The sequence below is a fragment of the Protopterus annectens genome, chromosome 2.part2 (genome assembly GCF_019279795.1).
Source record: "Protopterus annectens isolate FY-2018-M chromosome 2.part2, PAN1.0, whole genome shotgun sequence".
Classification (NCBI taxonomy): Eukaryota; Metazoa; Chordata; order Ceratodontiformes; family Protopteridae; genus Protopterus; species Protopterus annectens.
In genome coordinates, this window is record NC_056730.1 from 1,086,915,112 (window position 1) to 1,086,931,001 (window position 15,890).

The window sequence follows — 15,890 nt, forward strand, 5'->3', positions numbered from 1 at the left end:
CCTACACAATTGCACTTTATAAGCACTTACATGAGTGCATGGATCGTGCTATCCCAAACAGAACCAAGATGCTATCCTCCAAGAAAAGGAAGCCAATCTGGTGGTCCCCTGCCATAAACAAACTGTACAACAGAAGGAAGAAACTGTTGCAAAAGAGGGTAAAATCCCATGAGTGGAGGAACTCCCTGGTCAGCCTCAGTAAGAAGCTGCGATTCTTGATAAAATCCTCCAAAGCTAGTTACAAAAACAAAATCGCCACTGATTCTAAAGACAACCACAAAGCATTCTATAGCTATGTCAAGAATCTCAGATCTGCTCTAAGTTACAGCACAATGGCACTAAATATACAGACCCAACTGATATTGCCAAAATCCTGGCAGATAGGATCAGTGCTAACTTTATCCCCCTCTCACCCATGAAAGAGCCCATCTCTATACTGGAAGAATCCAAAGTTGCTGTCATCACGGCTGCACAGGTAAAAACCACACTCTCCAAAGCCAGGAACACAGCATCCATGGGAGCAGACAACATCCCAGGCTGCGTTCTACATGAACTACAGAATGAACTGGCACCACACCTAAGTACCATGTTCAATCATAGCCTCACCTCAGGCTTTGTGCCTGCTGAATTGCACACAGCAATGGTTATCCCACTAAAGAAGGGAGGAGCCACCACGGACCCTGGGAACTAATGCCCCATTAGCCTGATGAGCCTGGTCTGCAAGGCCATGGAACATATCATCATGGAACTTATAAACAAAGACATTGGTAATCTCCAAACTCTGGACCACAACCAGTTTGGGTTTGTAAAAGGCAGATCATGTCTACTAAACCTGATAGACTTCTTTGAAGCAGTCACCAAAGCCATAGACAAGGGTAAGGTGGTTCACACAGCCTATCTAGATCTTGCCAAGGCTTTCTACACCATCCCCCACTCTGGAATTATAGATAAACTCACTAAACTAGGTATAAATCCCTATGTCATAAGATGGGTTGCCAACTGGCTCACTGACATTACCCACACTGTGAAAGTAGCAGACTCCAAATACGACTTCAGACCAGTGACAAGTGGAGTACCACAGGGTTCAGTCCTGTGTCCTGTCCTGTTTAGTATCTACTTCCCTGAAGTACAGGCTAACACAGACGGTCTTTGGCTAATGAAGTTCCCACATGACTGCAAACTAGGAGCCATAATCAAAACTACTAATGATGTGGACATCCTACAAAAGGGCCTCACTGAGACAGATGCCTGGTGTCAAAGCCATGGTCTCAAGCTCAATGCCAAAAAGTGCATTGTCATCTCCTTTGGTAAAAGCTCTGTACCCATGAACTACAACATAGGCAGTAGTATACTTAACACCGAAAATGTGATGAGAGACCTTGGGACACAGGTGGACAGTAGTCTCTCCTTTGATAACCACATCACCACAGTAGTCAGGAAATCCTTCTACGTGGCACACCTCATCACAAAAGGTTTCTCATGCAGAAAAAAAGAGATCATTGTTCCCTTCTACTCATCACTCATTAGATCCATTATAGAGTACAATGCCTCTTTTGGTATGTACCTCACAAGACATCTACAACAACTGGAAAGGCCACAGAAATACCTCACAAAGAGGATTAACGGCCTCAAATACATGCCCTACACAGACCGTCTCAAAACACTTCAGCTTTACTCTGTCGCATATTGCCTACTCAGAGGTGATCTCTGCCTAACATACAAAGCTATGTCAAACACAGAGCTATTGGACATGCTCCACTTAAAGAAATCCCAATCCCTTCAGCCCCCAAACCCGGACCTAAATACAAAAGGAGGGGTGTATCCATTTCATAAAGGATACCCACACCTCCAGGTTAGTGGCACAGCACGAGGCCTCGGAGACCATCCAAGTGCAACTAACAGTGGGCAAAGCTGCTTATCAGATTGTAGCCTGCTACAGATTACCTACCTTGTCTCAGAACCCTCACTCAGCATTCCTGAGGACACTGGAAAATATAAAGGTCCACAAAACACCATGATATTAGGAGATTTCAACTACCCAAACATTGACTGGAAGAATTACTCAAGTATAAACTCCTTTGCCCAACACTTCCTAGAGTTTATAAACTCAAACGCCCTGGAACAGCTGGTCACCACGCCCACTAGAGGTGACAACATACTGGACCTGGGGGATCAGTGTTCCACACCAGAGGTAAACCCCTCACTGGTAAGATCAGATCATAAACTAATCACACTGGACATCCACATCCCGACCCCACCCCCAGTCAAGGAAACCACTGTGAAAAACTTTTCAAAAGCAAACTTCACACTTCTCAAGACTGAAGTGGAAAGTTTCAAAGCCCCCTTGCTAAAGGATAATGCTATCCAATCCCCAGAATCCTTTACAAGTGCATTCTATGAGCATCTACAGGGATGCATGGATTCAGCCATCCCAAGTAAACCAAGACTCACTCCTCCAAAAAGAGGAACCCAGTCTGGTGGTCCCCAGCCAAAAATAAGCTATACAACAGAGGGAGGAAACTACTACATGATAGAGCAAAATTCCAAAAAGGAAAGGCATCACTGATCAATATTAGCAAGAAACTATGATCGCTCATAAAATCATCCAAGGCCAGTTTCGAAAGAAAAATTGCCAAGGAATCTAAAGATAACCACAAAGCCTTCTTTAGCTATATCAAAAATGTAGGTGGCAACTCTCAGATATGGTCTCAGCTACTGCAAAATGGCAAAAAATACACTGAACCAACTGACATTGCCAACATCCTGGCGGACAAGTTCAGTGCAAACATCACCCCCCCTCACCCCCAAAAGGGCCCATGTCCATCCCAGAATAATGCAGAGCCCCAGACATCACAGACATGCAGGTAAAAACAGCCCTCTCCAAAGCTAAGAACACAGCATCAATGGGACCGGATGGTGTCGCAGGCTACGTCTTACACGAGCTCCAAAAGGAACTAAACCCTCACCTAAATTCACTGTTCAGACTCAGCCTTACCACAGGCTATGTACCCTAAGAATGGCGTACAGCAATAGTCATCCCGCTCCACAAAGGTGATGCCACAACAGAACCTGGGAACTATCGCCCTATAAGCCTGAACAGCCTGGTCTGCAAAGCTATGGAGCAAATTATCATGGAACACATAAACAGAGACATTGGGAACCTCCAGACACTGGACCCTATCCAGTTCTGCTTTATTAAAGGCAGATCCTGCCTCCTAAACATAGTTGACTTCTTTGAAACAGTTACCAAGGCCATAGATGAAGGGAAGGTAGTCCACACAGCCTACCTGGACCTCGCTAAGGCCTTCGACACCATTCCCCACTCTGGCATCATAGACAAGCTTACCAGCTTGAACATTAACCCCTATGTCATGAGATGGGTGGCCAACTGGCTCACAGATAGAACACACATGGTCAGAGTTGCAGGTGCCATGTCCGACTCTAAACCAATCACAAGTGGCATCCCACAGGGCTCGGTCATGGGACCCCTCCTGTTTGGTATATACTTCTCTAAGGTACAGGCAAGCATGAGAGGACTATGGCTGATCAAGTTCACAGATGACTGCAAACTGGGGGCCATAATTGGCTCTCTGGCTGACACAGACATCCTCCAAAAGGGTCTTACAGAGACAGATACCTGGTGTCAAAACCATGACCTCAAGCTGAATGCCAAGAAATGCATAGTCATCCCCTTTGGAAAAACAAAGTGCCCATGATTTACCACATAGGTGGTAATCCACTAGGTACGGAAAATGTAATTAGGGACTTGGGGACCCAGGTAGATAGTAACCTCTCCTTTGATAATCACATTGCCAAAGTGGTTAGAAATTTCCTCTATGTAGCCCACCTAATCACAAAAGGGTTCACCTCTAGAGAGGTCATTGTGCCCCTCTACTCATCACTCATTAGGCCCATATTAGAGTACAATGCCCCATTTGGTATGTACCTTAATCAGCACATGCAACAGCTGGAAAGACCACAGAAGTACCTCACCAAGAGGATCATGTGCCTCAAGGAGATGCCCTTTGCAGCTCAACTAAAGAAACTCCAGCTCTACTCGGTTGCTTACTGCCTGCTCAGAGGTGATCTATGCCTGACGTATAAGGCCATATCCAACCCGGAATTAATGGACATGCTCCACCTCAAGAAAACCAAATCTCTTAGAACCACATGCTCCAGTGAATTAAACCTCAGCACAGCAATAAACAGGATGTGCTGGAGGGATAGATTCCTGTCCCAGAGACTTCCCTCGCTCTGGAATAGAATCCCAGTTTATGTTAGGCAGAGCCCCTTGCTGACTCTCTTCAAGAGGAATCTTGACGAGTGGATGGAAAATCGTAAATTTACCCCTGGGATCACTTCAGTGGCCCTGCTAGACAGAGGCCCAGGAAGCTAATTTAAAATGGAGGGGAAAGCCAACACATTCTGGCTAAGCTTATAAATGCCCTTGGGCAGATAGCCTAGTACCTACCTATGAACCTATAAACCTGCACACTCTAGGGACCTAAACCTTGTCATCACAATAAACAGAACATGCCAGAGGGATAGATTCCTGTCCCAGAGACTTCCCATACACCGGAATAAACTACCTATCTATATCAAACAAAGCTCCTCATTAGCACTCTTCAAGAAAAATCTTGATGATTGGATGGGAAATAGGAAATTCACCCCGGGGATCACTTCTGTGTCTCTGCTCGACAGTGGAACAGGAAAATAAATTTCTTGGGTGGCAAAAGCCAGGGTACCATTTTGGCTGGGCTTGTATAGACCCCAGGGCCAATAGCCTAGTACCCACCTATGAACCTATGAACCTATGGACCTTTGAATCCTGCCTATAAAAGGTAATATAGGGACAGCAAGAGCCTTGGCCAGTATTCAGAAGCATAGGGGTGACAGGTGCAAACTATCTGTAGTGAAGCAATGAGGCTTGTCTATCATGTCATCACAGGCAGACAGAGACTGGATCCCCTTTGAATGACACCAGAAGCTCAGCCAATTGTTGAAGTTTATCATCTTTCTGTTATATTGCAGTATCATGTAGGTGAAGGTAAGATGCTACTCAAGGTCAGGGTCATACCAGTTTGGGCTACATTATCATAGAGCTACTATATATCTCTTGTCATGTTGTCCTGGGAGGTATGTCTCAGATCATTCACACTGACATGTACAAAGAACATGTCATATATGTACCTGTTCTGGATTGATGTAAGTGCTTGTGTTATGTGGCGGATTATAGCACCTGACAGACAACTGACTGTAACCTTCCCCTTGTCCAGCCGAGTGAGTGGAACATCTGTGTGCCTGACTATGAAGTCACCTATTACTAGTGTGTTGGGTATGTTGTTTTGCCTTAGGGCCTGTTGTGAGGCACACTGCTTTGGTGTATTATGTGTTTTCTGGCGTGTGCTCGGAGGTGCATGTTGCTTGCTTGTCTGCTTAGGAGGACACTCTCTCTTTTTCAGATTGATATTTGTATTCTCCAAGTATGGTAATGTGTATTTATGTGTGTGTTTTGCTGGTGCTTGTATTGTAGGTCTATGTGAGACAGTTGGTGTTGTGGTTGTATGACCCTACTCCTCCTGACTGTATTGTCCAGTATTGGGTTGACAGAGCTTAGCCACCGGTTTGACCCTGTGTGTGCCAGCATGTGGTGCATCAACCCATATATGATATGGTCATGGCCTATGCATACAATACACTCACAATTCACCTAGTATAATAAGCCTGCTGAAGTTAGCAAATGTGAAAAAAAACTTTGGGCAAACTGTCAGCAAGTAATGTCTGTATTGCACCCTGCAACTTCATATTGCTTGTTGAAGTGTAAAGACATACTTAGTTTGGGTTAAGAACCCCGCACTTGCTAACTGTGTAAATGTGTGTCTGTCTCTCCCTGGGGAGAGAGCAACCTTTTTGGAGACTACTCACACCTCTTAAAAGTGGTATACTCATCTTTGTCAAGTCTAATGATGTCACCATCTTACAAATATACCTGTGGAAAGAAGGAATCCCAGTAACATATGTAGTGCATACTGTAAATGCGTACTGCTGTAGTATCATAATGTAGTTAGATAGGAGTTTGAACCCTGCACTTGCCAAGTGTGTATGTCTCTCTGGGGAGGGGCAACCTTTTTGGAGACTATATATTCATCTTTGTCAAGTCTGATGATGTCACCATCCTACAAATATACCTATGGAAAGGAGAAACCCCTGTAATTTCTATAGTGTGTCATGTAAATGTGTACTGCTGTAGTATCATAATGTAGTTAGGTAGGGGTTTGAATCCTGCACTTGCCAACTGTGAGTGTGTGTGTATCTCCATGGGAAGGAGCAGCCTTTTTGGAGAATACTCACACCCCTTAAAAGTGGTATACTCATCTTTGTCAAGTCTGATGATGTCACCATCCTACAAATATACCTGTGGAAAAGTGAAATCCCAGTAATGTGTATAGCGTGTTGTGTAAATGCGTACTGCTGTCGTATCATGTAGGAGTTTGAATCTTGCACTTGCCAAATGTGTGTGTGTGTCTTTCAGGGAAAGAGCAACCTTTCTGGAGACTACTCACACCCCTTAAAAGTGGTATACTCATCTTTGTCAAGTCTGATGATGTCACCATCCTACAAATATACCAGTGGAAAGAAGAAATCCCAGTAATGTGTATAGCATGTTATGTAAATGCTTACTGCTGTAGTATCATAATGTAGTTAGGGTGGGGTTTGAATCCTGCACCTATCAACTGTGTGTTTGAATATGTCTGTCTCCGTGGGGAGAAGCAACCTTTTTGGAGAATACTCACACCCCTTAAAAGTGGCATACTCATCTTTGACAAGTCTGATGATGACACCATCCTACAAATATACCTGTGGAAAAGTGAAATCCCAGCAATGTGTATAGTGCATTGTGTAAATACATACTGCTGTAATATCCATAATGGACTTAGGAAAAAGTTTGAATCAAGCACTTGCTGACTGTGTGTGTGTTTCAGGTGTGTGAGAGTGTGTAACACTATTGGTCAATATGGAGTGGGTTCTGATTTTTTTTTAGTGTATGACAATGACAACTGTATGTGCATTACACATGTAAGGTAGCTGTGGGGCAAAGCCATATACATACATGTGACCTCAATTATTTCATAGGTGGGTACTCTGCTTTCTTCATGAATGCATCTGTTATCTTTGCTAGAGCATGCTGGCACTTTCCAGACCTTAGGTCACTTCTGTATGCTAGTGACAAGCATAGCCACTGCAGTGATCCCTGGGCTACGTCTTCTGTTTCACATCCACTCATCACAGTTTCTATTGAAGAGTGTGAGTGAGGGTTTATGCTTGAGGTATGTTTGAATCCTGTTCCAAAGCAAGCAAAGTCTGGCAAAGATGACTAATCATTCTAGATGTGCAACAACCTCTGTGAATCTGCATGCAAACCCTTTATTGCTTATGTGTTCCACAGAGGGATTTCCAAAACCCTTTGGTAATGTGATTATCAAAGGAGAGATGACTAAACACATGGCTCTATGTATACATTAGTACCTGTTCCACATTTTGGGGGCTACTACCTATGTTGTACTCTGGGTATACTTTGTTTTCTAAAAGTGGATAACTATGCTTTCTTTGGCTTATAGCTTTACAGCATGAGTTTGACATCAGGTATCTGTCTCTATGATACCCTTTTGGAGGATGTGTGTGTCATCTGGAGAATAAAGTATAGCCCACAGTATGCATTTTCATGAAACGTGGCCAGACATATACCTACTGTGTTTGCTTGTACCTAAGAAAGCTATATGCCAAACAGGAGTGGTCCCAGGACTGAGTGCAGGTAAATACCACTTGTTACTGGCATAGAATTGTACATGGAGGCTGCAAATGTTACTGTGTGTCTTACATCGGTGCATCAGTTGTCAATCCATCATCTAACAATCGTTTATGGTCAGGGTGTTGAGGTTATGTATAATACCATAATGTGGGGTGGGTATGAATTGCTGGTGAGCTATAGCTTGGCTGTGTGGACCTCCCCTCCCTCACCTATAGCCTTGTTAACTGGCTTGAAGTCTACTAGGTGTATGAGCCATGATCTGGCCTTTAGAGAACCTAAGTGGGTATGGTGCAGTGTTTGCAGGTTCATAGTGTCTCTGTTAATGAGTTATATAATGGTGTGCTCCATAGCCTTCCCGATAATATTTGTCTGGCTTATAAGGTGAGAGTTTCCAGGATCTGTTGTAGTTCTACCCTTAATCAATTTATGTTAACATTTGCAGTGGGTGTGACGAGGGTGGACAGATTTAGGAATAAGTATATTAGAGGGTCAGTCCAGGTTTGAAGGTTAGTAGACCAAGCCAGATAGGCAGGATTAAGTTGGTTTGTACATGTGCTGAGGAGGGATGCAGAGTATATTGTGAAATAGATGCTAAGGATGAAGCCGACAGGTAACAGGAAAAGAGGAATGCCTAAGATGAGGTTTAGGGCTGTGGTGAGAGAGGACATGCAGGTGGATGGTGTGACAGTGCAAGATCCGGAGGTCAGGAAAAAAATGGAAACAGATGATCTACTGTGGCGACCCCTAATGGGAGCATCCGAAAGGAGAAGAAGAAGAAGACATTGTAGTTCAACCCTTGTGGACTGTCAACACCATTACCATGCATCATTCCACAAGTATGTAACCTGTATAGAGGCTGCATCTGGACAGAGTGTTTAGGTGAGTGGTGACTTCATATGTTAGCTTGTGTATGACACAGTCAGGGACACTGTCCAGTACCATTTCCACTGTGGTTTGGACTTTGGTAAAGAGATGTTTTACTAGAGTGTCTGTGAATCATCAGGTTTTACATTCTTCGGGTCTGGAAATGTGGCCCTTGTGTAACGACAGGGTGGCAAAATCCACATTCAAACGTCTGACAAGAAATTGGTAATGTCAGTCAGATAAGTGTACTTTGTGACCATTTACATTAACTGTGACCCGATCTGCGATTTCCCCTGTAGATTATACACAACACTAAAGAAAGCTTTAGTGTTGTCTTTGGAATCCTTGCCAGTTTGTATTTTGAAGCTTGCCTTGTATGTTTATTGAGGGATTGCATTTTCCCAATGATACTGACCAGAGAGGTTATCCCTTCTTGGTATGTACTCTTTTTTGGTACAACTTCACACCTTCTATTATATATTTAGTTTATGGCAGAGGTCCATGAGACTAATGCATTTTTACTGTATAAGTGAGAATTTCTTGTGTTTGTGATAGCACAGTCCATGCAACCCTGTTGGTGAACAGTGTGCATTACTAAAGGATTATGCAGCTGGGACAGTGTTAACCTTAGTAATGCAAACCAATGACAGATAGCAACAACAGCATCACCCACAGCACAGTGTCAACCCATGTCATACACAGACATGCATACTCAAGTTCCGAAATGTATGTAGTACAATGCATACTGGGCACCAATAGAAACTATGGAGTGTTAACACTGGCCAATACAGGGCATGTCATCCTGCCCATGTGTCCAATATGCATGTACATGCAGACAGTGCACCTCCACCATGTTCACAAATGGACACCTGAAAACCTGTGTTGCATACACCCCACACTTACTGTCCACTGTATAACGCATGCTGACACAACTACACACATCAGCCAAGTGGCACATGGGCAAACAAAACACAATTGGAATAAACACTGGTGAAAACAATGCAACATTGCTAATTACAGCTTTAATGCATCATGCCTGCTCAGCTACACCTTCAAGTATATCATTACACTTTACTGCTGACAACATGCTACACATCCAACCATTGCTATACTTTATTAAAGTCACCCTGTGCATCAGCACCATGTTAGCCTGTTCCTGCATCAATGTTACAGATGACAGGAGGTGGCACAGGTTTCATCATATGCACAGGGTGTGTTGTTGGTTTGCCAGAGGCCTACACTGAGCCATACAATTGACATGTGTGTGTGTGAGTGTGTGTGTGAGGGCCATGACTACTGTTATGGGCCAATATTGATGTAATGTGTGCAGGTATGTGTTTGCCCTAGGTTTCTGGTTTATGTGTGTGTGAATTCACACAGTTCCACCATGTGGCTGCCATATACGGGGATTTGTGAGACAACTACAGACTGTACCTGGCAGGCTTTACAGATCACCGCCACTGGCCATGGATATGGAACCTGCGCCTGGCAGGGGTGCTACAGACAGTATCAGGTACTAATCCAGATTGGGTACTATCTGAAGGATTGACAAATGTCCACTGGATCCAGGTCCCTCCTGGGACTGGCCAGAGCCACGTTCATGTGGTCTGCTAGGACGGTCTATGGACAGCCCCCCCAACATTGCTGGGGCTGGTACTGGCACTACAGGAGTGGTTGTGACTTGCTGGATGTCTACGGTGACCTGCAGCTGCTGATGTTGCTGTCATACGTCCATGTCGATGTGTCAACCATCCCGCACTGTCCTGACACATGGGCATGACATTGTGGAGGGCATCCAATGTCTCACCCCAATGTCTATCAATGACCTCAGTGTAGTTACGTATGGCACCTGCTAGGTTATGGATACTGTCATTTACAGAGGTGTAATGAGACCTCTGTGCCCTTAGCCTCTGTCTGGTGTACCACTCCATTCATGTGCCTCCATGACAGCCTGGAACATGTGTGTGGTAGAAAGAGGTGTGGCACGTCTGCCAGGGGCATGATGACCAGTAGTGCTCTGATAGAACCTCTGGGCATCTGCCTATGTGGTACCATTCCAGACATCTGGAAATGGCTGCTGTGTCCTGATACATGTGCCATAGATACCACACTGTCCTGGCCAGTGCCAACCATACACTGTCCCTCAGCTAATGGCAATGGTGATGATGGATGTACAGGCAGTATGACTGTGTGCATGGATGGGGTGGAGACTTGTGTACTGTCAACTGGTGGCCCAACAACAGACCCTGACAAACCTGCCTGTGCCTCAACACACCTATCCTCATCATCACTGTCTGTCTCAGTGATATCAGGATCCCTGCTGTACTGAACCAGCCCTACCTCGGCACCTGTGAAAGGAAAAAACAGGAGACACACTTTAAGACCTGATCATGACTTCATACCACATGCACACATGCACACATGCGCACATGGACACATGCACACATGCACACACACAGAAATACACTCCTCCCTAAAGCAGACACACACAACACCAGCAATCACAGAACATACACAATAGCAGGTGATGGTGGGGTACAGTATCACAAGAAAAACAGTCATATCACATATGTCAGCATGCAGGACATGTTCATAGGTTCATAGGTTCATACTAGGCTATCTGCCCTAGGGCATTTATAAGCCTAGCCAGAGTGTGTTTGGCTTTCACCACCCATTTTAAATGAGTTTTGCTATGCCCTTTTTCGAGGTTAGTATACTGTGCCTCTGTCTAACAGTGACACAGAAGTGATACCCAGGGTAAACCTACAATCTCCCATCCACTCATCAAGATTCCTCTTGAAGAGAGTCAATGAGGGACTCTGCCTAACCTGGACTGGGATTTTATTCCAGAGTGAAGGGAGCCTCTGGGTTATGAATCTGTCCCTCCAGCATGTCCTATTTATTTCAGTGCTGAGGTTCAAGTCTCTCGAGCTCGTAGCTCGATGGGATTTGGATTTTCTGAGGTGCAGCATGTCCATTAATTCCAGGTTGAACATGGCTTTATACGTCAGGCACAGATCGCCTCTGAGCAGGCGGTATGCCACTGAGTAGAGCTGGAGTTTCTTTAACTGGGCAGCATATGGCATCTGTTTGAGCCCTTTGATCCTCTTAGTGAGGTACTTTTGGGGTCTTTCCAGTTGCTGCAGGTGTCTGGTAAGGTACATCCCAAAGGCATTGTACTCAATTATGGGCCTGATGAGGGATGAGTAAAGAGGCACGATGACCTCCCCTGATCTAGATGTGAATCCCTTCATGATTAGGTGGGCTATATAAAATGTTTTTCTAACCACTTTGGCCACGTGGTTGTCAAATGAGAGATTGCTATCAACTTGGGTCCCCAGGTCCCTAATTACTTCTTCTGTATGTAATGGATTACCACCTATGTGGTCATTTGTGGGCACTTTGTTTTTGCCAAAGGGGATGACTATACACTTTTTGGCGTTTAGCTTGAGGCCATGGCTCTGGCACCAGTTGTCTGTTTCTATGAGGCCCTTTTGTAGGATGCTTGTGTCAGCTGGAGAGTTGATTATGGCACCCAGTTTGCAATCATCTGCGAACTTGGTCAGCCACAGTCCTTCCGTGTTGGCCTGTACCTCCAAGAAATATATACTGAACAAGGAAAGTCCCAGGACTGAGCCTTGTGGGACGCCACTTGTAACTGGTTTGGAGTCTGACATGGCTCCAGCAATTATAACCATGTGGGTTCTATCCTTGAGCCAGTTTGCATCCCATCTAGTGACATAGGGGTTTATATTTAAGCTGGTGAGCTTATCTATAATGCCCGAGTGGGGTATTGTATCAAAGGCTTTTGTGAGGTCCAGGTAGGCTGTGTGGAACACCTTCCCCTCGTCAATGGCCTTGATGACTGTTTCAAAGAAATCGACCAGGTTTAAGAGGCAGGATCTGCCCTTAACAAAGCTGAACTGGGTAGGATCCAGTGTCTGTAGGTCCCCAATATCTTTATTTATGAGGTCCATGATGATCCTTTCCATAGCTTTGCAGACCAAGCTAGTCAGGCTTATGGGGCGATAGTTTCCAGGATCGGTTGAGGCACCACCTTTGTAGAGAGGGACCACTGTTGCTGTACGCCACTCTTTGGGTACATATCCTGTAGTAAGGCTGAGATTGAACAGTAGTTTTATGTTTGGGTTTAGCTCTTCTTGGAGTTTATGTAGGGCGCAGCCGGACACCGTCTGGTCCCATTGATGCTGTGTTTTTTGCTTTGGAGAGGGCGTCTCTTACCTGAGCATCTGAGATGTCAGGGGGGCAGCACTCTGCTGGGATAGATATTTTCCCTTTTGGTGGGGAGGGGGGAAGAAGTTTGCGCTGAACCTGTCAGCTAGGATGTTTGCAATGTCTGTGGGTTCGGTGTATTTTTTGTCATTTTGGACTAATTCTGAGCATATCTGGGAATTCCCACCCAGGTTGCTAACATAACTAAAGAAAGCCTTGTGATTATCCTTAGTGTCCTGTGCAATTTTTCTCTTGAAGCTGGCCTTAGACGATTTTATGAGTGCCAGTAGTTTTTTGCTAATACTGATCAGAGATGCCTTCCCTTTTTGGGATTTTGCTCTATCATGTAGTAGCTTCCTCCTTCTATTGTATAGTTTGTTTATGGCTGGGGTCCACCAGACAGGACGCCTGCCTTTGGAGGATTGGATCTTGGTTTTATTTGGGATTGCATGATCCATGCATTCCTGAAGGTGTTCATAGAATCCGTTTATAAAGGTTTCTGCAGTCTGGGCCATATTTTCCACATGCCCGGGGGCTTTGAAGGATTCCACCTCGGTTTTGAGGAGTGTGAAATTTGCTTTAGAGAAGTTTTTCACTGTGGTTTTCTGGGCAGGGGGTGGGGTCGGGATGTGAATATCCAGTGAGATTAGTTTATGGTCTTATCTTACCAGTGAGGGATACACTTCTGGTCTGGAGCATAGAGTCCCCATGTTGGTGATGATCAGGTCCAGTATGTTTTCCCCTCTTGTGGGAGTGGTAACAAGTTGTTCCATAGCATTTGAGTTTATAAATTCTAGGAACCTTTGGGCTAGGGTATTGGAGCTAGAGTAATGCTCCCACTCTATGTTTGGGTAGTTGAAGTCGCCCAATATAATGGTGTTTGGAGAGACCTTCATATTTTCCAGTGTTCTCAGGAAGGGCGAGTGGGGTTCCTAGGTTTGGGAGGGTGGTCTGTAGCAGGCTATAAACTGGAAGGCAGTTTTACCCATAGTTAGTTGCACATGGATAGTCTCTGATGCTTCGTGCTGTGCCACCAACCTGCAGGTTTGGGTATCTTTGACGAATATTGATACTCCCCCTCCTTTTGTGGTTTGGTCCAAGTTTTGGGGCCGAGAAGCATGGTATGAGGTATAACCTGGTAGTGATGGGGTGCTCTCGGGAGCCTTGAACCAGGTTTCTGTTACTGCACAGATATCGATGTTCTCCATGCTAAGGAGAGTTTCGAGTGTGTGTATCTTGAGGTTTAGACTTCTGGCGTTGAGTAGCATTACTCTTAGTTTCTTATCCCTTGTTATACCTATGGAGTTGGGTTTGTCTTTTGAGCCTTGCCTAAAAAAGGCACTATGGGGTAGCAAGAGCCTTTGCCAATATCCGAAAGCCCAGGGGTGACAGGTGCAAGCTGTCCCTAGCGAAGCATCGTGGCTTGTCGAGCATGTCATCCCAGGCTGACAGGCATTGGATCCCCTTTGAATGACACCAATACTTAAGCCAATTGTTGAAATTGATCATCTTGTCTTCATATTGTGGCATCATTCTTGGTGAGGGTAAGATGCTACTCAAGGTCAGGGTCATACCGGCCTGGGCTACATGCTCAGAGAGCTCCTCTATGTCTCTTTTCATGTAGTCCAGGGAGGTACGTCTCAGGTCATTCACACCAGCATGGACAATGACTGAGTCATATCTGTACTTGCCTTGGAGTGACCTGAGTGATTGTGTTATGTGGCGGATCCTAGCACCCGACAGGCAGCTCACCGTGACCTTCTCCTTGTTCAGCCTGGTGAGTGGGACGTCAGTGTGCCTGACAATAGAGTCACCTATTACAAGTGTATTAGGTGTGTTGTTTAGCCTTAAGGGCTGTGACTGTTCAGCACACTGGCTTTGTGAGCTATGTGTTGCACGTGTTTTGTTTTGGGGTAGCGGTTGCTTGGGTGTCTGCTTTGGAGGTCTCTGCTGCTTAGGCAGATTTTTATTTAGAGCCTCCGAGTATGGTTTTGTGTGTTTATGTGCTTGGTTTGCTGTCATGGTAGGTCTATGTGAGACTGGAATTGTAGTCAGTGTGGTTTCCTTCTCCTCCTGACTGTTTATGCCAGTACTGAGTTGAGAGAGCTTAGCCTCCAGTTTGGCTATATGGTTGCATCTCTCACATGTGTTGGAATTTGTTGGGAGGAGGAGAGGGTTGTCTGTGTACATAAGGCAGTTGTAACATTGCCTCAAGATTCCCAGATTCACCAGCTGGACCGGAGAGGAGATTGACAACTGACCTTTGGACATGCTGGAATAGTATTGGGAATTCCTTTATAATTGAAAAAAGGGCCAAATGGAGAACAAGGTACTCCGGGGGAGTTTGTGAGGGTGTAGTGCTTTTAATTTTTTAGTGCTGACTTATATAATTGCTTTAGTGAGCAAGTGCCAGGCTTTAGAGTAGGAATAGGGTGTTTATTATGAGAACTAGATCAGTTCTAAGGGAAAAAGTGAAGATCAGACTTTGTGGAGCCGAGAAAGGTTTAAACCCAATTAAGCGGCACTGCCTGATGCTGCGCTATGCGCAAAATCACGCAAAGCTGCACTAAAGCAGGTTTTATACAGGAGGACTTGAAAGAGCTAGAAATTGGCCCAAAACGGCCAATAGACTACCAGATTCTTGTGCTGGGAACATTCCTCCAGGGATAGATAGGCTGCGCTAAGCTCCCCACTGCCACTGGTGAACAAAGAAGCCTCCCTTTATCCAAGAAAGGAAATGGGTAACACAGGAACTTTCCAAAAGTCCAGAATACAGCAAAGCCTGTATTTGGACTACTCTAGGTCAGGATAGGCGGTAAACAAGGATAATTTGTTTTTTGTTTTTTTTCTTTTTTTGCAACAAACAGCAGGAAAATGCAATAAATATGTAACATAGGCTAGCACAGTGTGTAGCCTCAACAGGTAAATGCAACAAACAGGACAAACTTTAAATTACAAGCGCAAAAGCATGCTAAAGCTGGCT